At 37.9% G+C, this 27,078-nt stretch overlaps 1 protein-coding gene across 4 annotated transcripts in view; it reads right to left on the minus strand.

Annotated features, from left to right (window-relative positions):
- GULP1 (GULP PTB domain containing engulfment adaptor 1) overlaps positions 1-24,004 on the minus strand; it is a 317,880-nt gene extending 293,876 nt beyond the window's left edge. For all 4 annotated transcript variants that reach the window (XM_032755190.2, XM_032755188.2, XM_058440353.1 and 1 more), the window contains exon 1: positions 23,581-24,004. The gene's annotated coding sequence lies outside the window, so the exon portion shown is untranslated. The remainder of the gene's footprint in view (positions 1-23,580) is intronic.
- Positions 24,005-27,078: the final 3,074 nt, after the last annotated feature.

The following is a 27,078-nucleotide window of genomic DNA, read 5'->3' on the forward strand; positions in this document are numbered from 1 at the left end:
AATTCCCATGTGTTGTGGGAGGGACCCCAGGGAAGGTAACTGAATCACGGGGGATGGTCTTTCCAGGGCTATTCTTGTGACAGTGAGTAAGTCTCACAAGACCTGATGGATTTATCAGGGGTTTCCACTTTTGCATCTTTCTCATTTTCTCTTTCCGCTGCCATGTAAGAAGTGCCTTTTGCCTCCCACCATAATCCTGAGGCCTCCCCAGCCATGTGGAACTGTAAGTCCAATTAAACCTTTTTGTTTTCAGTTTCAGGTAGGTCTTTATCAACAGCGTTAAAAACAACTAATACACTGTCTCAAAAAAAAAGCAAACAGGAACTTTAGATAGAGAAAACAATTTACAAAGGTATGAAGTGTTCTGTGAACTGTTAAGTTTTACTACAGGAAATATTTTACAGTATTCTGGGAACAGGAGAAAGTGGGAGGAGAAGGTTGTTGAGTATGCAAGAAACTAAATCATGAAAAATGGAGAGGGGGAGGATAAAGATCTAGGACACTAGGACATGGGTTCTATTTTTCACTTTACAGGATAACAATTAAAAGAAAAAATTTGTACAGGAGAAAGTTTGACTTTGACATTTCAAGTTATAAAAAATGATTCTTAAGGACAAAGACAATTCCCCTACTGTACTACTGGTACTTTGTTAGGAAACTTTTGTGAAGAGATTTTTCTCACCAAACTGACCTCCATTTTATACAGATAGATTAAGTAACTTGAAGGCTATCCAGTTGGTACCAAGAACTATATAGAGAATATAGAAAATTCAAAAGAATCCACAACCAAAAATGACTAAAAATGACTCTACAGACAGTGCTAAGACTTCATGTCAGCACTAGATCCAAGAATGGAGTCTTATTATGTTACTTTATAATTATTTTATGTATATTTTGGTTTTTTTAATTTTCCTTTTTATGAAACTTTAAAAGAAGAAAATATTTTAAAAGCCTTAGGCATTTTCTCTAGGAATACATCTAACAAGGTATGTGAAGGACCTCTTCAAGGAGAACTACATACCAATTCTCAATAAAATAAATAAAATTCTCAATTCTCAATAAAATACCAATTATCAATAAAATAAATAAAGGAGAAATAAAAGAGGACACAAACAAAAGGCAAAACATCCATCCTCATGGATAGGAAAAATCAATATTGTGAAAATGGCCATGCTGCGCTAAGTAATTTATAGACTCAATGACATTCCCATCAAACTACCATTGACATTCTTCACGGAATTAGAAAAAACTACTTTAAATTTCATGGTCAATCAAAGAACACCCCATACAGCCAAGAGAATCCTAAGCAAAAAGAGCAAAGCTGAAGGCATCATGCTACCTGACTTCAAACTATACTACAAGACTACATTAACCAAAACAGTATGGTACTAGTATCAAAACAGACATATAGACCAATGGAGCAGAACAGAGACTTCAGAAATAACCCCACAAATCGACAACCATCTGATCTTTGACAAACCTGACAAAAACCACCAATGGGTAAGGGATCTCCTATTCAGTAAATGGTGCGGAGAAAACTGGCTAGCCATATGCAGAAAATTGAAACTGGACCCCTTCCTTACACCTGATGCAAAAATTAACTCAAGATGGATTCAAGACTTAAATGTAAAACCCAAAACCATAAAAACCCTAGGAGAAAACCTGGGCAATACCATTCAGGATTCAGGCATGATCAAAGACTTCGTAACAAAAATGTCAAAAGCAATTGCAACAAAAGCCAAAATTGACAAATGGGATCTAATTAAACTAAAGAGCTTCTGCACAGCAAAAGAAACTATCATCAGCATGAACAGGCAACATACAGAATGGGAGAAAATTTTTGCCATCTACCTGACAAAGGTCTAATATCCAGAGTTTACAAGGAACTTAAACAAATTTACAGGAAAAAAACAAACAACCCCATCAAAAAGTGGACAAAGGATATGAACAGACACTTCTCAAAAGGAGACATTCATGCGGCCAACAAGCATGTGAAAAAAAGTTCAACATCACTGACCATCAGAGAAATGCACACACCAGTAAAATGGCGATTATTAAAAAGTCAGGAAACAACAGATGCTGGCAAGGCTGTGGAGAATTAGGAAGGCTTTTACAGTGTCGGGGGAATGTAAATTAGTTCAACCATTGTGGAAGACAGTATGGCGATTCCTCAAGGATCTAGAACCAGAAATACCATTTGACCCAGCAATCCCATTACTGGGTATTTACTCAAAGGAATATAAGTCATTCTATTATAAAGACACACGCACACATACGTTTATTGCAGCACTGTTTACAACAGCAAAGACATGGAACCAACAAAATGCCCATCAATGATAGATTGGATAAAGAAAACGTGGTACATATACACCATGGAATACTATGCTGCCATAAAAACGAATTAGATCATGTCCTTTGCAGGGACGTGGATGAAGCTGGAAGCCATCATCCACAGCAAACTAACACAAAAACAGAAAACCAAATACCACATGTTCTCATTTATAAGTGGGAGTTGAAAAATGGACACAGAGAAGGGAACAACACACACCAGGGCCTGTTGGTGGATGGGGGATGAGGGGAGGGAACTTAGAGGATCGGTCAATAGGTGCAGCAAACCACCATAGAAAACATATATCTATGTAACAAATCGGCACATTCTGAACATGTATCTGGGTTTTTTAAGAGAAATTAAAAAAAATAGTCTTAGATGTTTTCTAAAGTACTTAGGTATTTTAAAGAAAAAAACATAAAGAGACATGACATAACAGAAAGACAATAGCAAATCTAGGTATGGTGTTTTTGAATTATATTGAAGGAGCTGTCTATAAAGACCTCACTACAAGTGTAGTTAGAAGTCTATATTAATGCTGTATTTCTCTCAATTCTTTATTTTTCCATCAGAATTATTCTGTTAAAAAGCCAGTTTGAGTTAAGAAATGTTTAGTAGTAATTATATTCAAGGTATATGTGTATTAATATATATTATAAATATGTAATGTGTATATATTTATTATAATGCTTCTAAGTATTATAGTACATACACTTATACATATATACTTATACATATAAGTATATGCATATAAATATTAAATTTATTATATTTAAATCTTATTATATACATATAAATATTAGATTTCTAAATATATAAATATAAATATTAAACATGTTTATAATGTTTACCATAAAATGCTTTCTAAATATTAATATAACTTCATAGTAAATAATTTTCAGTAACTGAGAAAATCAATTTTGTTAAAATTGTATACATCTACTCATACTTATTTCTAGGTATCTCTACTTCTTTTAAATGGCTGGTCAAATTCAAAATGGTGTCAGAATCAGCAAAGCTCAAGATGAAGTCACAAAAAGGAAAAGGTAACTCCACAATGTGCGGTGGCTCACACCTGTAATCCCAGCACTTTGGGAGGCCGAGGCAGGCAGATCACAAGGTCAAGACATAGAGACCATCCTGGTCAACATGGTGAAACCCCGCCTCTACTAAAAATACAAAAATTGGCTGGGCATGGTGGCGCATGCCTGTAGTCCCAGCTACTCGGGAGGCTGAGGCAGGAGAATAGCTTGAACCTGTGATGTGGAGCTTGCAGTGAGCCAAGATCATGCCACTGCACTCCAGCCTGGGCAACAGAGCGAGACTCCGACTCCAAAAAAAAAAAATATATATATTTGTGGAAACCAATAACCAATTGCAGAAATATTATTTGGGGAATTGGGCATAATTCCTTGAGTTGGAGGCCCATAATTCTTTATCCTTTGACCAAGGATTGAAACTCATTTTGCTAGGCCTCTGAAATCTCCATTCAATTTCAGGTATGGAACTGTGTGGACATGGAAAGCTGCAACCCAAAAATGAACACGAAGCCCTGGCCAGCTAAGCTGACCATCTCTAGAAATATCTAACAAATATTAAATACAATTTCATCTTTAACACAGTTACGTGCTATTAAAATATTTTTCAAGTTCGTCCTTTCTTTTCTATCTCTTCTAAAATGATCCTAGTTTAGATCTCTATTAGCTTCCTCCTATGAGGTTTAAGATGTCCCTCTGGTATTGAAATTATGAGTTCAGATTTTCTTCTCTGTGTCTGTTACTGGCTTCTCATTTTCTGATTCTCCTCAAATATCAGTGCTCTCAGGGGTATGACTTCATGCCATTGACAATAATCTCCAGGCTGAGGACTCTCAAATCCATCTCCATCTCAGGATTTCTCCCTACTTCCAAATGTTATATCCAACTCACTATAGAGGACCTCTCCCTGAATGTCCCCAAAACACCTCAAACTCAAAAATACAAAGAAGAATTCTTACTTTATTCTTCCAATCACATACTTTGTCCTATATTTCCTTGTCTTGGTGAATTTTACTGCAATCCAGTCAATCAAGCAAGCTTGCAATTTACACATGATTCTATTTCTTCTTCTTGATATGCTCACATCCAATCAACCAACAATTTCTATAAATTAAACACCACCCTGATTCATTCTTCTTCAACCTCCTTGATATTTCTTAAATTCAGGCCTTCATCTTCTCCAATCTACACTATTTCAACATTTTCTAATTTACTTATATTACTTTATTCTCATACCTCTTCATTCTGTCTTGCTCAAAGCTGTGAGGTTTTATAAGTGCAAAGTGTATCATGTTCCTTTCCTCTTTTTCCCTTTCTTTTATTTTGCTTAAAAACCTTGAATGGTTCCCCAGAGTCCACAGCTACCGAACTCTAACAGAGGCACATAAACACTTAGGAAATGTAACAGAGTTGAGGAGTAAATGAAGTCACAGAAATTAATAACCCATATTCCTAGAGGACTGAAATTGCCTCATTGTAACTGAAATACAGAAGGTTTACTTTAAAACAAACTTTATGAAGCAGAAGGCCAGATTCTAATGAATTTAAGACTTCAAAGGAAGTACACTTGCAGAAGGCAGATTAAGCTTATAGGTCCACTCTTCTCTGACATTAAGAATACCTTGTAGGAATCTAGCACAGTAGTTGGCACATAACAAAAAATAAGCTTTAAAAAGTATGTTGAATGAATGAAAGTCTGCATAGTAAAAGCAGGAACCCCAGCAGCCTTCATCCACTTAGCACACAATTATTGGCTCTCCCTTATTTTACAAATATTATTCCACAAGATTGATCACTCAATTTAAATTTCAATTACCACAGTTGGACTTAAATTTTTTTTTCTCTCAATGTCTTAAGCTACAGACAAGCTATGGGATACTCTTCAACAATAGCCCTGATCCGTAGTTACTCAGCCTTTCTCGAAAAAGGTTCAGTAACAGAGCATCATTATTGCATAATCAATCTTGATCCATTATCAGAAGCTTCTTTCTTATATTGAATTGGAATCTCAAGATAATATAGCTTAATTTCTTCTTGTTTATTCATTTATTTTGAGAGAGGGTCTCGCTCTGTTGCCCAGACTAAAGTGCAGTGTTGTGATCTTGGCTCACCGCAGCCTCAACCTTCCAGGCTCAAGCAGTCCTCCCACCTCAGCCTCCTGAGTAGCTGGGACCACAGGTGCACATCCCCATGCCAGGCTATTTTTCGTAGAGATGGGGTTTCACCACGTTGCCCAGGCTGGTCTTGAACTGCTGGGCTCAAGCAACCTGCCCACCTCAACCTCCCAAAGTGCTGGGATTACAGGTGTGAGCCACCAAGCCTGGCCAATTCCTTCTTAAGACAGAGATCATTCGTGATGTTACATCTCCCAAAAGACAGGATCAAAAAGAAAAATGCCATTGGATTCAAACTGTGAAAAGAAACAATTTCAAAAACAACAAAGTAACAATATAAATGTTAACTATGGATTCTTAGGAGCTTCATGGTGATCTGATAGATGGAGAACAAGAAAATCTGATGCTGCCTGCTCTCCAAGCTAAACAGAGACACACGAATTCTAATAATCTGGGGGCTAAGGGAGGAAACACGCAAGAAAATCTCCATGAAAATGTGCAAGTACCATGGCAGATACTCTCTTTTATACCTCTCAGTGATGCATACAAGGTTCAGGCCATTATCTTCATTTTACATTCAAGAAAAACTTCTAGAAAAGCTAAATAATGTCCGAATAATCTCAGAGCTAAATAAGAGTTCTCAAGACCCTTTACTAGCAAGTGATGGAGCCAGGAGCAAGACTACACACCATGGGAATGTCTGGTAAGGAGCCAGGTCTATCTGTATCTCAGTAAGTCTTTAATAACTCATCTTGGCATTCTATAACATCTTACAGACTATACACTTCATCTTTTGTACTGAACTTAACAGAAGTTCAGCACATAAGATGTAAATGGGGTACATAAAACAAAGCTCTAGTGCATTTGTGTTCTGTGGGTTTGTTCTCTCTCTCTCTCACACACACACACACTCATATATTTGTTTTTCAAATTTTAACCTTTTTAAAATGTTGGGGAAAAGATGGTCAAAAGCATTTTTTGTAATGTTTTCATTTTAATACTGAGGAAAATTATTTTCTAAAACATTTTTCTGTGATAATGACTTTCCCATGTACATTTACAAAACAGAATGCAGCTTGCCATTAGCCCTTGATGGAAATGATGCATTTAAAATACCAAACCTAAAAAATAGATTCTGTCCATGATGTTGTTACTTTAATGACTGTGCTGATGTCAGGAAGACAGTCACAGACAGTCTCTCCTCATAATCAAATTAGTTGAGTCTGAACACATGTGGATGCTAATGCAGGCCACCGGGGAAAAAAAAAATGACCTAAATGATTCAGACTGTAGGCCTTAGTAATCATGAACATAGTTACTGGATTGAAAAATGAAACAACTCTTGAGAGTGCTGAGTGAAAGATAAAGCCCAGGGGCAGGACTGGCACAATGACACCCAGTTTATAACGTACTAATCCTTGTCTACTGGTGAAAAATTGCTGGCCTATTGATTCCAACAAAAACCACTGCCAAATGATTCATGTTTCTCTTATTACTAATTTTCTGTTTAGATATTATCAATCCACACCATTTCATATTTATCTTTAATAGTACTACGAATATGAAATCATGAAATTAGATCCAGAGGATTCTCCTTCTGAACTTCCTGCTCCCGTATCAGTAAATACACCTAAATTAATGGCTGTACATCACAGCATATTATGTGAAAAGAACTCAGTCTACAAACCAGTGTGTGGCACATGATTTCAATTATAATTAAACAATAAAGAAGAATGCAAATCAAAACAGCCAGGGAAACTAGCCTTTTTTCCTTTATACTAAACTTCAGTATTCTTAAATGTGTTTCAACAGCATAAGTTAATTATATAATTGAAAACTATTGACCCATGTAAACTAAAAAACTTAGTAGCTTTCTCATACATGATTTTGGGATTGGGGCTTTCTTATTTTGTTTCATGTGAATATTTTAAATTATAAGCTTCCTTCTACCATATTTTATTTGTAAAAAAAAAATCTCGAAATAGGAGATGTATCTCCCTTCAAATTACACAATGTTTTTAAACTGGTGTGTATTTTCTTCTGAAAACATATAACTTTTTAATGGAGATATGTCAAAACAGAACTTAATTCTGTATCCTAGTTTTTATCTTTCGTAAGTCACAAATTACATGCTACATTGAAGTTGTTCTACCTGTATTTATCATTGTATATAAATTTATTTTCATAAAATATCATATTTGTTAATCAAAATGAAAACAGCATATAATTATACTGTAAAATTTAAATACAAAAATCCAAAAATTATAGTTTCACGACATAATAATACTAGCTATCATTTATTGACCACCTACAAAATCATTCTTTTCCTTCAATAATTCTGCTTCTATTGTATTTATTCTGTTGATAAATGGTACAAACACCCAAGTTACCAAAACCAGAAAACTTAGAATCCAGATTTACACCATTCTCCTGCCTACATCCTACTGTCTACCTCCCACAATTATTGATGGTCATCAAATACACAAAAAGTACAAAACATTATTTCCTCCTTAATATCCTGGAATAAAGTCATTTCCCATGGTCATCCCTCTAAACTAGGCTTCCACTCCCTCTCGCCTAGACATATTGGCAGATATCAACTCAGCTCTTTCTAAAATGTAGATGATGACATTTTGTCACCAACTCCATTATAACCTTTGTTAAATGGTTTTGAATTGCTCTTAGAATGAAGTACAAACTTTGGATTGTAAAGTCTGACCAGATGACTCCCTGCCTCACTGGCTTCATCTCCAGCAATTTTAGTCCCTCTTCTCTTTCTACCCTATTCTCTAGCTCTATTTTCAGTCTCCTATTCTTTAGCTAAACCGTACATTCTCTCCTCCTGCTTACACACTTGAACCACTCTCTCTGCACACTCTCACTGCTTTCTACCAAGAAATCTTCCCTCACAACTAGAATGTCAAATCCCCTGCCAAGAGAACCTTTTTATAATACCCCAGCAACAAATACCACAGGGATCAAATGTCTAACAGTTTAACTTACCAAAGAAAGACAAAATGATGAAATTAACTGCCAAAATTAGGACAACTTTGAATATGCTATTTTGATTAAGAAATTGGTTTTAGGTTTGTTTTTAAAAAAAGGAAAATAAACTATTTAAAGTTAAAATTTAGACTACCCTAAGGGCTGAAATGTTCTCTGAGGTTATCTAGTCCATCTTCTCAGTGAAGAAAAATGTTGTCAAATACTTAAGTGAAAAGTACATGTTGAACAATTAGAAACTATTGATATTAGTAATTTTATATCTTAGGTTTTATTTACCCAAACCTTACCATTTGACAAAACCAAGGAGGAAAAATGGGATTAAGAAGAAATGGCTCACACTTATAATCCCAGCACTTTGGGAGCCCAAGGAGGGTGAATCACTTGAGGTCAGGAATTTGAGACCAGCCTGGCCAACATGGTGAAACCCCGTCTCTACTAAAAATACAAAAATTAGCCAGGCGCAGTGGCACATGCCTGTAATCCCAGCTACTCAGGAGACGGAAGCAGGAGAATCACATGAACCTGGGAGGCAGAGGCAGCAGTGAGCTGAGATTGCGCCACTCCACTCCAGCCTGGGCGACAGAACGAGACTGTCTCGAAAATAAATTTTGAAAAATGTTTTAAAAAAGAAGAAATTAGACTATCTCACCTAACATTTTAACTATCCTGACAAATCAAATCAGGCAAAAGTCAAAGGAATATGCAGACAAAACATTGTCAATGGGTGTGGTATCACGATAAATATTGTTTTTCATCTACAGTTCCTGGCTCCCAACTTACATAGTCCTTGTTATAATGCTGGAGCACTTTAGGCCTCAGGAAACCTCTCTGACCTCCTGTCCTTCCTTTACCTGCCCAAGCAGGACTGTAATCTGATTGTGAATCAAAACACTCATTACAGAGAGAGTCCTCCCCCATACCCTAAAGGAAGGAATGCTACACAGAGGGGCCAAGAAAAGTCTGAACAGACAGGTCTTTCTGGGTGTAGATCATGTGCTTTGTCCAATCACATTTCTACACTGTTGGTTGTCAATCATGCCTATATAATGAAGCCTTCCTCAAAACCCAAAAAGGGTTCAGAGAGCATCCTTCTGGATAGCTGAAGATGTAGAGGTTCTTGGAGGGTGGCCCACCCAGGGAAGGCATGTAAGTCCCTATACCTCGCCCTATGCATCTCTTCATCTGCATCCTTTCTATTATCCTTTATAATAAACTGGTAAACATAAGTTAAGTGTTTCCTTGAGTTCTGTAAGCTGCTTCAGCGAATTAATCAAATCCAAAGAGGGGATCGTGGGAACTCCAGCTTGAAGTCAGTGGGTCAGAAGTTTCAGAGGCCCGGACTTCCAACAAGTGTTGGAGGGGCATGAGGGGCAGTCTTGGGGAATGAGCCCTCAACCTGTGAGATCTGACATTATCTCCAGAGAGATAATGTCAGAATTGAATTAGAGGACACTCATTTGCTGTCCACTGCTTATTGATGGGGAAAAAAACCCATATATTTGGTCACAGAAGTCTTCTGTGCTGGTTGGTGTTGTATGAGAGCAGAAGAAAAACATAGTTTGAGAGTTTTTCCTTAAACAATGCATTAATTTTTATGCTTTATCTGACTGAAGAGGATAAAATGAACAAATGTCTTACCACACAGGAGGTACAAGTAGCTATGCCTAAGAGCAGGAAATAAGTAGCTCATTGTGCCATCAGAGGGACAATAAAGAGGGAATCAAGCATCTGCCAGGAATCTAGGAAGTCAGGTAATTCAAAGGTGTTACATTCTCACTTGTAAAGAGAACTACAAAGTTGGCCTAATTGTCCAGTTGGCATTCAACAGCACACTTTTTCAGCTAGTATGGTGGTTGAGATGTATTACTTCCCATCCTACCAATTGCCCTGGTTCCACTGTTTGCTGGCTGTGGAGACTTAGACAAGTTTCTTTACCATTTGTAAATTGTAAAAAACATTTAACATGATGCTTAGGACACAGCACTCTAAATACTATTCTTTGTATCTCTACTCTCTTGTTCGAAAAATCCATTTTGGTGTCAACTCATAGGTATAAGAAAATAGAGGCCGGGCGCGGTGGCTCACGCTTGTAATCCTAGCACTTTGGGAGGCCGAGGCGGGCGGATCACGAGGTCAGGAGATCGAGACCACGATGAAACCCCGTCTCTACTAAAAATACAAAAAAATTAGCCGGGCGTGGTGGCGGGCGCCTGTAGTCCCAGCTACTCGGAGAGGCTGAGGCAGGAGAATGGCGTGAACCCGGGAGGCGGAGCTTGCAGTGAGCCGAGATTGCGCCACTGCACTCCAGCCTGGGCGACAGAGCGAGACTCCGTCTCAAAAAAAAAAAAAAAAAAAAAAAAAAAGAAAATAGATTAGGGAAATCTTATGAAGATCTTAATATGAATCTTATGAAGATCTTAATAGACAGAAAGAGACAAATTAAGGAAGGGTGCTATTTTTACTTTATCTGATTATTTCAGCACAAGTGGGAGTTGGAAATTGAATTATCTAGCTATAAATCCTTTCTCTCATTTTATATCTGCTGTGAGCCAAGTTACATTTTCTACTATAATTTCCAAACTCTTCCATAAGCAGAGTTCCTTTATGATAATTTCCATACCAAGCAGCATTTATTCTCATTCAAAAACCCACAAGAATGTGGCTCCCTTTTAAAACAAGCAAAGGTCACCAGAGGGTACTCCTATTCTGTAAGGGCAGAGGGGGCCCCAGGACAATCTCTAAACAATCATTTCCCAAAGAACAGTAATCCTCTGAGAACTGCAGCACTTTGTATTCTCTGGTCTCCTTTGCCTAGCTTCCCCAGTGTGGTGACTTCCTTAGTTGCCATGAATGAAGGTCATGATCTCATAAAGAAAGCATCTCAAGTATGTTTATTGCATTCTTATGCAAAAAAACTAATATGCACAAGTCAATCACAGTAATGTAGGAGGTCTTGTTACTTCAAATGTGACCATCAATAACTGCTTCTCTAATGTCTCTATCACTTTCCTTAGGTATTCCAGTTATTGGCTATGTTTCCCTCCAACCCAATCTCCATGCTTTTAACACCCATACTGATATCAATTCTAATACATTAGCCTTTCTCAGTCTTGACCATGACCCGGTTGCCACACAGCTTTACTGCAGACTTTCAGCATCTGTAACATTCCTACCTACAGTTTCACCAACTCTCTTTAAGTGCACTGCCCACACAACCTCTGGCTTTTTATTTCTCACATCCCTCATTCCCAGCAAACCTGCCCATTATGACACTTTGCCTATTCTTTCATCAGGTTAGCTTAGTCCTAGTTCTGCTTGCCTCCACCTCCTGCTTAAACTACTTGGTTAACTATTTCAGCTAAAGCGAGCAATAATACTCCAAAATATATTTCATTCCTGCTCTTGTCAATTCTCAGATTTGGGTTATTCCTACCACCTTCAGGGCAAAAAGACAAAGAGATATATATCTCCCTACTTTGATTAGAGCACATTACAAAAACCAATATGCATACTGCTAAGTCATTGTAAAGGCTGGGTCAGGCCAAGAACCTGGTGGCAGAAAAAGATTAAATTGCTAATGGTTCCAGTGAACTAGAGTTTTATAAAATTAGCATTGAAAAAAAAAATGATTCATGACATTATTAAAGAACAGGAAGGCAAACTTTATTCAGGACCATCATAATAGGTGTTGGGACCACTGCAATGGGGTTTTTGCAGTGAGTAAGAAAAACTAGGCTCAACTTCAAATACTACAAGAAAAAGTAGGAATTTGTAGCCAAATAGCAGGATGTAAGACAGTGGAAGAAAAATTACTAGTCAGGATTCTTGCTGAATGAAGGTTAAGGTGATGAGATATAATCTGGGAAATGGTGGAGGGTGAGGACCCTGATTAGATATAGAGTGGTCAAATATCGAGGATGGCCAAAGACACTTAGCAGGATTCTTGCTAAATTTGGCAATGCAGATTAGAACACAGAAGCCCAAAAGTCAAGGCCTGGTTGAGAAGAGGACGCACAAGAGCCTGACCAGGATTTGGTCAAGGAGAAAATCTTTGTCACTAGCTCTTACTTAAAAGTTTACTATATGTCTGTATTCTTTTTATACCTCTGTGAGTGTAACTATAGTTTACCATTTTTTTAATTTTACTTTTATCAGCTTTATCTTCTATATTTAAATAGTTACTAATTAGTCTTAACATCACACTGTAAGTTTTTTTTGTTTTGTTTTGTTTTGTTTTGTTTTTTTGAGACGGTGTCTCGCTCTGTCGCCCAGGCTGGAATGCAGTGGCACAATCTCGGCTCACTGCAAGCTCCGCCTCCCGGGTTCACGCCATTCTCCTGCCTCAGCCTCTCCGAGTAGCTGGGACTACAGGCGCCCGCCACCACGCCCGGCTAATTTTTTGTATTTTTAGTAGAGACGGGGTTTCACCGTGGTCTCGATCTCCTGACCTCGTGATCCGCCCGCCTCGGCCTCCCAAAGTGCTGGGATTACAAGCGTGAGCCACCGCGCCCGGCCACACTGTAAGTTTTAAATTACTCAGACCAGGCACTGAAATTGCTTCAATATTTCTTTATGTATATTTAATGTTTCCAGTACACTAAAGATACCATACAGCCAATAAATAGTGGTATAATTTTGTGAACTGATTAGATTACGAATTTATAGTTCAAAAATTTTTAAATTTAGTTATCTATTGTCTGAGCCTGTTAGACTATTCCCAGTTTTGTTAGCCTCTACCTCCTGCATAATTTATTCATTTTAAAATAAACTTAGTTAATAAGATGATTGACATATCTACTGTATTAAAAACTTAATGCATGGTGATTTGAATAATACGTTTTTACAGACTAATAGCACTAACCATATCTAAAATTTATAAAACCCAAGTAGTCTGTAAAGTTTCTTCAATAATCTAAATTACTACTTCTAAAACTTTTATTTACAAAATTAAGATATCATTTAATAATGGCTATAATTGGCCGGGCGCGGTGGCTCAAGCCTGTAATCCCAGCACTTTGGGAGGCGGAGGCGGGCGGATCACGAGGTCAGGAGATCGAGACCATCCTGGCTAACACAGTGAAACCCCATCTCTACTAAAAATACAAAAAATTAGCCGGACGTGTTGGCGGGCGCCTGTAGTCCCAGCTACTCGGGAGGCTGAGGCAGAAGAATGGCATGAACCCGGGAGGCGGAGCTTGCAGTGAGCCGAGATCGCGCCATTGCACTCCCGCCTGGGAGACAGAGCAAGACTCCGTCTCAAAAAAAAAAAAAAATAATAATAATAATCATAATAATAATAATAATGGCTATAATTAGGATACTATTTTAAGTAGCCAAATATTTTATTCAAGTTGGTTTGAACAAGAAAGAAATTCATTATCTCACACAGCAGTAAATCCAGAAATATAGTAGGGAGTCAACTCAATGATTCCATCAAGCACCCAAGTTTTTTATATTTTTTCTGCCATTTTAAGGCATTTGTTTTGCCCTCAAGCTGAATCTCCTCGTGACAAAAAATGATCCCTGTAGCAATTTGAAGAAGCATGTATTCCAGATAGGACAAATATCAAAAGCCAACATGTGCTTTCTCATCCAATGTTCCCTTGCTAAGTGGAACTAAATCTTTTCTACCCATTCCCCTTAGTCCTCCCATTTCACCTGACATGTGACATATAACTATAACTGGGACAAGGAACAATCACTGCCAAGGGGCATAGAAACACCAAGATTTTTAGCTGAACCTAATCTAAAATTCCCTTGAATTAGGAGTGGGATTGACTTCCCCTGAGTTATGTGGGAAAGAGTGGACTTTTGAATAATACTAGGGAAAAGAAGAATAAGGAATAGATTTTAGTGGACTATCAATAATTTGTGCCACAGTACAAGGAAGGTGATATAGCTCTCAAAAGTGAAAACATGCTTCTTACAAATGGAAATGCAAGAAATGGAAAGAAGAGTTAACTTCAGGTACAAAATCACACCTGGTTTAACCCAATGTCATTAAGTGTCATTAAAAGGGAACTTGGAGCCAGATACAGTGCTCACACCTGTAATCCTAGCACATTGGCAGGTCAAAGCCAGAGAATTGTTTAGCCCAGGAGTTCTAGACCAGCCTGGGCAACACAGTGAGAACCTGTCTCTAGAAGGAATTGTAAAAATTTAAAAATTAGCCATGCATGGTGGCATGCACCTATAGTTTCAGCTACTTGGGAGGCTGAAGTGGGGGGATTACTTGAGTCCAGGAGTTTGAGACTGCAGTGAGCTATGATTGCACCAGTGCACTCCGGGTTGGGTGACAGAGTGAGACCCTGTCTCTAAAATAAATTAATAAATAAACAGGAACCTGGACATTCAACAGGAGAAGGAAGCAAATAAGTGTCAGTGGTGCTTGATGCTTACCATTACAGAAAACACAAAGTGAAGCCAAAAGCCAGAAAGAGACTGAAAGACAGTTATTTCTTACTGTGATCTTGACGGTATTGTCAATTTTCAAGTACAAAACTATTACCTTAGACCCATCCCTGGAACTTCAAGGTGGTCCAGACCTATTAAACTGATTTATAAATGTGAAGCTCTATATATTAGCTATTTCAAATTAACAAGTTTAAAGAGACTGCTCTTGTCACATACTTCAAAAATAAAGTTGAATCATTAGTTTCAAATAAATCAAACATCAATAATAAGCTAATTTTAAAATAGATGTATCTCACAGAATGGTCAAGCCAAGCAAAGAAGGGAATATAGGGAACTAAATTATGTTATATATGTTTTAATTGTAGGTCCCCTTCATAAGGTAGTAATTTGTTGTACTTGTATATATTCTAAATTCATTTTCCAAACTTCTTAGCACACATTTAAATTTTTTATCAACAATGATCAGTAAGTAATCCACACCATATAGCCAAATACATAATCTTAAATAAGTCAATGATGCATAGAAAAATTATCAAGTTTCCATATGTTCAGAAAAAAAATTATTTTTTCAATATTATTCATAAAAATTGTTAATACCAGCACAGTTACTTATTACCAAGCAGGAGATAACTATTTAACACATCTGTTCTTTATATATGAAAAATAAACAAACATAAGACAAGATGCAGAGCCAAATCATAACTCCTCCCAATATAGTTAATGCTGTGAAAAAGATAAACTTTTTTTAATTTGCATGTTCTGAAATTAAATATAAATATGAAATTGAGAGCACAACCTACTCCTTGTGATTCCAATTACATGCTGATCAGGTCTGGAGAAATGGAAAAAAAGAAAGAAAAACAAGATGGTTGTTTTGCAAGATAATCCAGCTAAAATTATTCAGCTAAAACTACTAATCCAGCTAAAACTCCTTTATGTAATTACTAATGGTTATTTCATGAACATGGAAACATAAAGGAGGAACATCTCTATAACTGTAAAATCCACAAGCTGTTCTCCTAAACCGTATTCATGGCTTCATGCCTTCTTGCCTTTCCCACCTGCTCTGACTGAAACTGTCCCTTTTCAATGCCTGCCCAACTCATCCTCATCCTCTGTGACTTGGTCTAAGAATCACCTGCACACATTCTTTCCATACACTGCTTCCCTTCACACTGGTGAATACCCCCTTTCCCCACTCCTCCTTCCTCAACATCCTCTGCACTGTACCTCAGAATTATATAGAAATACCAAGTTCTATTTAAGTTAATTTAAGTTAGTAAAAGGAGGTCTCTGTCACCTACTAATCACACAACCACAAAAAGAACAAATGTTATTTGATAAGTATTTATTAAATTCAACTGTTTCATATCAGAATCTCTTTATTTGCAGATTCACAGTTTAAACACAGTTATATTTCCCAGAATGAGAAGGCGGGAAAGACTTCAAATGTATATAAGTGAATAGAAAATCACTGAATAAAGATGAAATCTCATTGAATAAGAAAGTCCCAAAGAAAGATTCATTACATTGTAGGATACAGTAAATTCCTCTTCAAAGAACCAATATGTTAGTATATTGAGCTTCCCTGTTCTTTGTTTTCCATTTTTAACTTCCTTGTTCTTTACAACTCTTTGCCCCTAGTTTCAGTAAACAACCCCCTCCTAGCCTCTATCACCTGCTCTGTCCTTAGTAATCCTTGGTCACCTGCTCTGTAACCATCCTCCCCACCAAAACTTCTCACCCCGCCACTCCAGCTCGTACCCCTGCTGTCTTTAAAATAGCCAGCTGGAATTATCTTAGACTGTGCGGTCCAACCCTAGCCAATAGGAGAAAGACAAAGCAGTAGGGACTAGCTGCATTAATAGTAAGATCCCCTTCTCCTCCCTTGTCTGGTGTGCTCTCACCATTGCTCCATCTGCGAGAGGCACCCTTTTATAGAAGTAAATTGCCTTGCTGAGCAAACTTTTGCCTGAGTGCTATATTCACTTGGCAGCACCGAGCATTTACTTCCAACAACATCAAGTCTAAAATGTTGTTCTCTAAAACCTCATCTGCACTACTCTAGAAAATTTTATTTTTCCAAATTGATCATGAATTTCCTAGTCTGCTTAATGTAATCAACTAAACCTATGATAACTCAGATTTTACAAATTTAGTAGTTCTTCCTTTAAAATGATTAAAGACATTAGCAATATGAGACCTCTTACTGATTTACTGTTAAGAAGCTTAAAGGTTTTTCTCCTATATATCCAGTCATGGTGATGCATTAAAACAGAAAAAATAATTCATAAAAATTTAAAGCAATAGCCATTGTTATTCTAAAACAATGCTATTTTATAAATCCAAAATACCAATACACTTTTGCTATTTCAGATTGCATTTATGTAATTTCAAATAAAATTTGTTTACTCAAATGTGACTCCTTAAAAATTCTCTCAAACTATATTCTGAGAGACTACAATCCATAAACACCCTCTAATTATATTTAATTAACATATTCAGCATAGAGATAAATTGCTTTGAAATTAATTCAGTTATGTAATTATTCTTTCTAATCAGCCAAACTTTCTCTGTATTTATTTGCACTACTAGTAAAGTTCAGTGTTTATGTTATTGGACATCTTTATGACTATAATAACACATCATCAAGGAAGTAAAAGGAGAGTTTGATCATCAACCAAAGTCCTTTATTACTACACAGTTCCTCAAAGCAGACAAAAATAAAATAAATTACAGAGCATAACACATACTTTGACCTTCAAAGACACTTTACAAAATACTCTGTTGCTTAAACAAAACTCTCATTAGTACTTATAACCCTATGTTTTAATTCACCTAGGTTGAAATCTGGGTAAATGAACCTATTTGCTATTAAAATTTTACTTAAAACATGGTATCTCTTGATGGTTATAAACGGCTATGAAAAAAATTGAGAAGCTAAAATCACATTTATTCTCTTATTTCAATTTTTTATCTCAAATTTGCATGTTTGCTACCATACTACAAATGTTCTGTTTGATTTTTTTTTGGCTAAAATTATATTTAAAATTGATATTATCTCATTTAAATACAAACCAAATGAGAACAATAGTTATCACCTCATGAAATATTATACAGCTATAAACAGGCAAATCATTAGTGATTCAGTCAGTAGATTATGTATGCTCTTAAATGATTGTCTTTATTTCTATAAGAGAGGAGGCTGAAGACTGAGCCCACAGTCTTCAGCCTCCTCTCTTATAGAAATAAAGATAGCCATCCATTGTTCCCACAGGAACTTCAAGGATCTTAAACTTTGCCTTTGTAGCTCTGGCAAAGTTTAAGATCCTTGATGTTCCTGGAGGACTGGTGGATGAAGTTTCAAGGAATGGATCAACTGTAACACCTGATATTAAGAAAAAGCTGTACTATACCAGGAAAACACTACATTTGTATAAAATTCTCACTTCACAATACCTCATAAACTTATCAGTAGTATCTAACTTCTAAGTAGTGAATTTACCTTCTTACAGTAGTTAACTGCACATGTGCTTGTGTTCTACTTAAGAAGAGTAGAAAGGGCCATGAGTATGCCATCATTGGAGCCTACAACCAAGAATGTAGGTAGAAGATCTTGCCAACTATTTTTCTCTTCTTTCAGAGGTATAAATAGAAGTCTAAAAACACTTTTAGAATTTGGAAAAAAGAAAAAAAAAGGATTTCTAGGATTTCTAGCGATACTTATCTGGGCAACATTTTTAATTAGTTGTTAAAATTGGGCTCAAAAATATCAATTAACTGAAGCTATTTTTCCCTACAGAAAAACTATAGCACAAATAGAGAAACATCAAAGAATATATATGTATCATAAATATGCACACATAGAAAGGGAGAAAGAAATGGAGACAGAGAGAGAGAGACAGACAAAGAGAGAGAGAATGACAAAGACAGAGAGACAGAGAGAAAGTAGTCCCCCAAAACATGGAAGTTTCTAAGGTCTATTCTGAACTTCTTCATCAGGAGGCATGTGATACAGCTGATGTATAGGTACATTTATATAATGTTAATAGCAAAAAACAAACATGAAATAAAGGCAGGTATTGATATCTAGATGCACTCTCTTAGTTGCATCCTAGAAAATACACACAAGGTTATTCAAAACTTCCTTTAAAAAGCCATATTAATCTTTGCAATTTAGCACAAAATATACTGAAAAATCACAATTTCTATATAAGTTAACTTACTTATTCATATTATGTGTGCAAATTAGGGCAGCCTTTTCAAAACTATTCTTAAGTATACAATACTGAAAGACAAAACTAATTTCAAATTCGCCATAACTATACCATTTCAATGTAAACAGAAAATTGACACTTATTGTCCCACACAATATTTGAGTCAATTAACTGTCCTCTGATGACAATTAATCATGCATGGTAAGCATCATTAGAGTGGCTGAAAACATTTCTTAGGCATAAAACAAACAAAAAACTAGCAAATAACAAGGGCCTGAAAACAGTATAAGCATTGTTTTCTAAGTCTTACTCTGGAACAATGACTTTTAGCCATTCTCTTTAAAAATAAAGGCCTGACTTCAATTTCATATCCCCAGTGTTTGAAAGTGAAGCAATTTCTCTGTTCAAAGTTATACCATTTTTTCCTCTTCCAATCTGAGTATATTTTATGCTCTTATAGGAAAAAGTTTAAGTTTCCTGATCTCTAAATGCATTAAGGCAAACAATATTAGATCCACCAGCCTCTAATACGTTTAGGGACCAGGGCTCATAGCAGTTATGCAGTTAGCTTCTGTAACTATCTTTGAATTCATTATTATACTGAAATAAAATAACATTTTTTATCCTTTAGAGGTTTTAGAAAACAAATTGCAATGTCGCGGATTGAATCACAAACAAATCACTCTGCTAAGTAAAATTTAAATTAAAATTACCTACCATTCATCAATGGAAATAAGAATTTTAAGGATTTCTAATTTAAAATGAAAGGTAAAATTTGACATTTTATATTAAAATTACCCTAATATATCCTCGAACAGCCACTTGTTCAAGGATACCCATAGTGTAAGTTTCAACCCAACTACTATATCCCACATATATGTGCTTTTTACAGATTCACTATTAATTATAAAGTCTAAAAATAAAAGCTATGACTAGGTATTTTAGCAAAAGACTTTATCCTTTAAACAATTTATCTATACTTATTCTGTTTTCTCTAATAAATTGATCTGTTCACCCAAAAAAGAGTTAAGTTAAACATCCACGACTGTAGCACAGTACAATGAACCATAAAAATATGTAGTATATTTTACTAATTGACATGTCACACTAAAAAGTAAATATTTCACAATGATCATAATGAATCAACAATGAACAGGCTCATAAATTATAGACAGAAATATAGACAATAAATGATATGTTGGAAAAATGTTTAAGAAGTAAAACAACATGCACAGAAATCACAGAGCTGAGAAGTTCGGTGCTGATTGGAATACAGGCCTGATGATGCATGATATGCATGCAACAAACATTGGCTGGATTTATTAATGAATGGCTCCAAAATCTATCCTCCAAATTCTTAAGGAAATTGTTGTGGCCACTAAGAAAAGAAAGTCTGTTTGTATGTCATAAATATATTTCAGCTTCTCAAGTATTATTTCTGAGAAGAGAGCCAAGTTCTGTGAATATACTTGGTAACTTCTCATAAAGGTAAAATTGAGCTGGACTTTAAAAATAACTGGTCTTGTGTATAAATATAAACTGAAATAAAAATAAATGAATTTGCTAATTGTTCTTTTCTGTCTGAGAAAATGACTCAGCCTTCACCATAACAAAATCTCCCTTATGTCCTCAAAAATTAAAATTTATGATTAAATTAAAGCTATGATTAAAATGTAAAAGTGGTAATTTTTATAAATTAGATCCAGATATGTCACTATTACATGGGTATTCAACATAGAAGTATTCCTATTCTATTCCCATAAACTCAACTGAGTCAGCTGAGTCAAATCCTATGACCTTTATGTCGAAAAGCCTATTAACATTATTTCATCTCTTTAATTCTCACAATAATCTTGTAATTATGTAAAGGAAAGTTTCTTTACTTTGCAAGTGGAAAAACTGAAATCATAGTCAGGGAAAACATTTGGCTGAGGGTGATTCACAAAGTGAGTCTCAGAGATCAGGCTGATATTCACAATCTCAAACTCTTAAATACAGAGGAAATATAAACCACATCAGTTTGTTTGTTTGTTTGTTTTTAACCACTTAACCCCTAAGCCCACAATAGTAAACCTACAACCCACCTCTCTGAAGAAAAAAAAAAAGAGAGATGAAACATACACAACTTTAATACCTAAAGAAGAGTCTGAATTGCAGCTAAGGCTTTGAGTTCCTGGCTGGTTTGGAATTAGGAAGCAGTAAAGGGCAAATGTGTGAAATACTGAGATCATCTCACCTTTTACTTCTTCACATGAAAGAGCAAGATCTGTTTATCAGGATCACTTTTGAGAAGCACAAAGAAGTCATGCTGGATACGTTTTCTACTTTAATTCCATGACCCAAATCCATGCTAGTTGAGAATACCTAATTGAATTATTCAATTTAGGCAGAAAATCATCTGCCTAAGTCTTCAATTCTTGCTGCTATGAAAACAAAGTAAGGCCGAAGTCAAGGAACTGAAGTTGCAGCAAACCTCGTCCAAGGAGACCACTAGCAACAAAGTGTGGGCATTTGCAAAGCATGATCAGCACAAACAGCATCGGGCCCCCAGCTATTCCACTGCAACACTGATAAGGAAAGTTCAGACTTTGCTCCTGGAGCCCTTTTTGTAATTTCCTCGGTCATATCCAACTGCACTCTATGCTTAGTTTATTTTTTTGCCAAGAAGACCGATCTTAGCCACCTAAAAATTCTCATTGCAAAAGAAACCTCTTGTTTAAACCCCAAGTACAACCGACAGCCCCTTTCCAATTAGCCCCTGCAACTTCCCCAGTCTCTTTCATGCCTGGCTACTGAGCTCAGTCTAGTTTGGCTGCCAGCCAGGTTCCTCTCTTTTTTTCCTTGTCAGTCGTAAAAACTTGGAAAACACTCCTGGACAGCTCAAGGAGACCTTTAATTATGCAGTGGGGCAGTACCTTAGCCTGTCTGCTGTTTCCAGCAAAGCTTGTAGTCACCAGCGACTGCACTCTCCCAATTTGTGGATTTTCCAGCCAAGGCTACTTGTTCATATGGGGGGGGAAAGGGAAAGACTAGCAGAGAAAGGGAGCAATTTGCAAATCTGAAGAATTTCCAATTCCTCTGAAAGTTTTCTACTTCCTCACATTCACTCTGTCTAATAATCTCCCTTACTTTAGCACCTAATCACCCATTTTGTAATACAGACACAAAATCATCAGTATTGTCTCCTGCTAGTCCTAGAAATGAGTCATGACTTGAACATTCTCCGTAACTTTTTATTCTCAAATGTTGGTGTAACATATTTCAAAAGCAGGCACAAAATAAATTTATTAAATCCTTCCTAATTGACTGCATTACACTTTGTCAAACTTGCAGATTGAAATAGTGCATGTAAAATGTCTGATTGCAAATGAGAGTAAGGCGAGCTCAGTTGGGAAACACTACTAGGACCTAGGGAGGGGTACCTTGACTGCCAGCCCTCACTTACTTGGAGTTCGCCCAGCGTACCAAGTGGACCCGCCAAGCCCAACACCAGCTAAGTCTTCCTTACTCTACCTTGGCACGCTAGTTCCAGCTGCAGCGTCCAGCTTCCTGTTCAAGTCCCATTCAACATCGTAAACACATTCCAAGAAAACCAGCCTGCCCAGAGTTCCCTCCCGCACACAGGGAAGTCAGCGCGGCAGCCGCAGAAGCCGCAGAATAGAGAGAACTGCCTGCACCGGATTCTGATCCGTGTAGCGAGTGAGGCCACGAGAAGGTGGACCCGGCCAAGCGAATTTAGCAGTCGGAGCCAGAACCCAAGGGTTCATCACCCCCGCCGCGCCTTGCGCCCTCCAGAAGAAGCTACTTGACCCTCGCAGCAAAAGGGTAACCATGTGGACGCCGCCCCTTCCTTTGGGCCCTCCCAGCTCTGAGCTTTAAAGTATCCGCGGCCCGGCCTCAGAGCTTCGCGCCTCCCCACCCCCATGCCCACATTCTCTCCCAGCGCCAACAAAAGGGAGGCTGCCCTGGAAGTTCGCTCCTGGGTCGCCTCGCTGTGACCCGACGATGACTTGCCTGCTCAGCCCAGTCTGATCCACGCACCCTCAGCCGGACTGATCCACGGTTTCCCCACCGCCTCCCTCCAGCTCCTGCCCACTGGCCCCCCGCCGCCGGACCAAAGTTACCACAAAAGGCTAAGGAGGCTTCTGGAGCCCGGAGACCGCTGCGTCCCCGACCTCGCTGGACTCCCCCAGTCATTTTTCAAGCGCTACCATAGCAGGCGTCAACAGGTCTTAGCCTCCTTTCATGCTGGACGACTCCCTGAGCATTTAGCTGTCCTAATTTTTTACAACCTGCTGGCCAGCGGCTACGCGCAGCTAGCTCCGTGCCCTCCTTTCCGGACACTGGTGGCCAGAGCTGTCCATCCCCACCGCCCCTCGGGATATCAGCTTCTAAGCGATTCCACGCTACCTGGAGGGAGCCTGGGCTCGCAGCCAGGGAAGAGCCCAGATAAATCTCCGTACCTCACTGAGAGATGCAGTCGGGTCAGGCTTCGGGCAGGGGCGTGGAGAGCTGCCGGGTCCTCCGAGCCTGGCTATCTCCACTCCAGCACGGCCGGGGCTCCGTCTCCGAGGCCGAGAGGGAAAGTTTCTCTACGTCAACACGGCGCTGGACTCGGGACCCTCCAGCTTCGGTCCCCTCCCTCTTCGCGCTCTCTCCCCCCTCCCTCCTCTTCCTAATCCGCTGAATCCAAAACTGGCGCTGGCGGCAGCTGGGACGCGGGGCTCGGGACTCCGGGTCGCTCCCGGCCGGGAACGCCGGGCTCCCCCTCTCGGTGAGAAGGAAACTCTAGCCGACTCCGGCTTGCGCACTTCTGGCGGTCTCCTTGGACATTTCCACACGGGACGCCTGTGTTCAAGCTCGCTGACTTTCCTTCTTTAATCTCTGATGGTCGTTATCTGTGGGCCCACTGAGCTATCCCGCGCGTGCACGCGGAACCGGAGGTGGGTGGAGGGTGGAATGAGAGAGAAACCCATCCGCAGAAGGAGGGGCCCTACCTTCCTCAGTCTTTAGCCTGGACAGAAGCAAAACCACAGGCCCCCTCTCCCACCCCACTCGCGCCGCGTTTCCTTTCCAGCCTCCTCCCTGAGACACTAAATCAAGACCATTTGCTTTTTCTTATCTCTGTGTGTTTCCTAACACAATTTTAAAACACCTCTGAGGCTTCATAGAGGGGGAAAGTGTCAAAAGAAATACACGAATAAGAGTAAAACGTGCCGTCTTCACAGCCTTCATCAAGAAAGCAGACACAGTTGCTGCTGCTCTGGCCGCACCTCAGCTGACTGGTTTGTCCTCATTTGTTTTTTAACTCGGCCTTCATCTCTGGACTTTGTTATGCCTTAAAACGGACACACATACACACACGTGAAAATTGCCTTAACCCCCAGATCATACTAATTTGCTCCATTCAGATGTTTACCTCAGAATTAAGGACTTCTGTATAGGATTTGAGAGAAAACACAACAGCCCATTCTTACTGACCTTTAGTAAAGTTCTGTGTGGGAAAGGGAGCGAGAAGGAGTATCCTCATATAAGAAGTTCTTCAAGGATGAGAGGACCTTTACTAAAATTTTTTGTGCTGCTCAGAATTTAGTTTACTAAATTTTAGTTTGAGTGTGAAAATAGATGAGAAAAGGAAAAAGGCATTTTGCAAAGCTAGCAGTTATAATGTATTACAATGGATACAGGGCTTAGAGTCAGACAGGCCAGATTCCATTCCAAACTCCATCCTTACGCTTTCTGTGCCTATCAATTATAACTGTCAACAGGAATTCTATACTCTAGCTCACGGAGTCACAGTCACATTTACAGGAGTTAAAATAGAGTTGTGATAGGTGCAGAGAAAATAATAAATATTTGGTTCTTATATCCCACCATGTTTTACTGTAATTAGGAGAGAGGGTGGTGCTAGAAATTTTCCCCCAAAGACCCTGTAACTGAATCAGTTTTCTTCTCCTTAATGCTTTTTCCATTTAAAAAGGCATCATTTCACAATTTTTGAAATGGAAACTATGTTTACAGATTAACTAGTTCCAGCTAAACTCCCTTATTTTAAATACAAGGTAACTGAAGTCTAGGGCTCTAAAGTGACTTTCCCCAAATCTCATGGTTCAGAGGTACTAAAGCTAATATCAGAAATCAGTCCTCATAATAATTTGGCTGGGGTCCTCTTTTAACTGTTTTTCTCTTTATCACAACAGTCAAGCACACATAAAAGTAATTATATTAAAAATATTAATCTGAGGACAAATGATAGTTGTTTTTTCTGTAAATAACTCTTTAGCAATTAACTTATGAACAATCATTAAAAATTAAATAATGTCATTTAGATGATCACTTGGTATCAATGTGATTATAAAAATAAAACAAATGGTCGTCCAGTATTTAGGAATAAGGAGGTTGATGAGATGAACAAATCCATGCTTACATTATATATTTACACATTGATATTTTGGGTTTTTTAGCCATAATATTAAAAGATTATAATAAAGAACTCTCGATTCCCAAGAATACATCAACATACCACTACGGTTGGCTGACCCTAGTTTGTGAACAACTAGATCAGTGTTCAGGACACACAAGTCAACTTGAACAAGTTCAGGGCCAAAGAACAAAATCAGGCTACAGAGATCAAACTTTTCTATCCTGTGAAATAATGGAAAATCCCATAGCATGTACTTATTTCTCATTCATTTGCCTCTAGTATCTGTAAGAAGGTCTTTTTAAAAAATTCTTCCTTACCATACACAATGTTGGAAAATCATCTGAACGTTTACATAACTAACTCCCATGTTCTCAGAGATGACACCCTATATACTCCTTCTAAGTAGGAGTTATTTACTACTCCGGCCTCATCCTCAGTTTCCTAAAGGCATAGCATAGCCTCTTTAGAAATCTATCTTTCCTATCCATGAGACTTGGAAGATCCTAAAGAGGGAAAAAAAATATCGCTACAAAGCACATCCATCATGAATGGATACATGAAGATAGACGAGTCCTCATAACTGTCTTTTTCCAATCGTTACATACAGTGCTAAAGATTACTCATTTTTATATTTTCTCCCACTGTTTAAAGTCTTTAAACTTGCTATTGCTTTGTAATTTTTATAACCTGACTTTTGATATTATCTTCTTTGTGAAATGGCTTAGAGGTATAAAAATCTCAAGAGTGTCAGAACCAAGTTTTTAAAAACAAGAAAACCAAATGGAACAAGATTTTAAAACAAATTTATAGCATGCCCCAGGAAGTGAAGAAGGGAGATGCCAAAGAAAAGGGTTGCAGAAGCTAGCAGGGCACTACGATGAGAAATACACCTAATTTTACCTATTGCAAATACCTCAGATTTCCATTTGAAAGTTCTTCACATTCATCATAGGTGCATATAGACCCTGATAGAAACTCAGCAGCTTTCCAGTAATTTTTATTTTTATATTTATTATTATTATTATTATTTTGAGATGGAATCTTGCTTTGTCACCCAGGCTGGAGTGCAGTGGTGCGATCTTGGCTCACTGCAAGCTCTGCCTCCCAGGTTCACACCATTCTCCTTCCTCAGCCTCCCGAGCAGCTGGGACTACAGGCGGCCGCCACCATGCCCAGCTAATTTTTTTTTTTTTTTTTTTTTGTATTTTTAGTAGAGACAAGGTTTCACTGTGTTAGCCAGGATCGTCTCGATCTCCTGACCTTGTGATCCACCCGCCTCGGCCTCCCAAAGTGCTGGGATTACAGGCATGAGCCACCGCGCCTGGCCTCCAGTAATTTTTAAATTAATTTTCTTGCTCAAACCAGAATTAGGTTTCTCTTACCCTAACTAAGGGAACCTTGGCTAAGACAAAAAAACTACCTGTTACTTATCTTAAGAAAACCAATTTTATTTCTGATTATCACAAAAGCACACAAAAAATATGCTGGTTGTTTAGCCCTATATTTCTGCAAAACCAACATTTAAAGTATTTGACAT

Source organism: Hylobates moloch, unplaced genomic scaffold, assembly GCF_009828535.3.
Source record: "Hylobates moloch isolate HMO894 unplaced genomic scaffold, HMol_V3 SCAFFOLD_1, whole genome shotgun sequence".
Lineage (NCBI taxonomy): Eukaryota > Metazoa > Chordata > Mammalia > Primates > Hylobatidae > Hylobates > Hylobates moloch.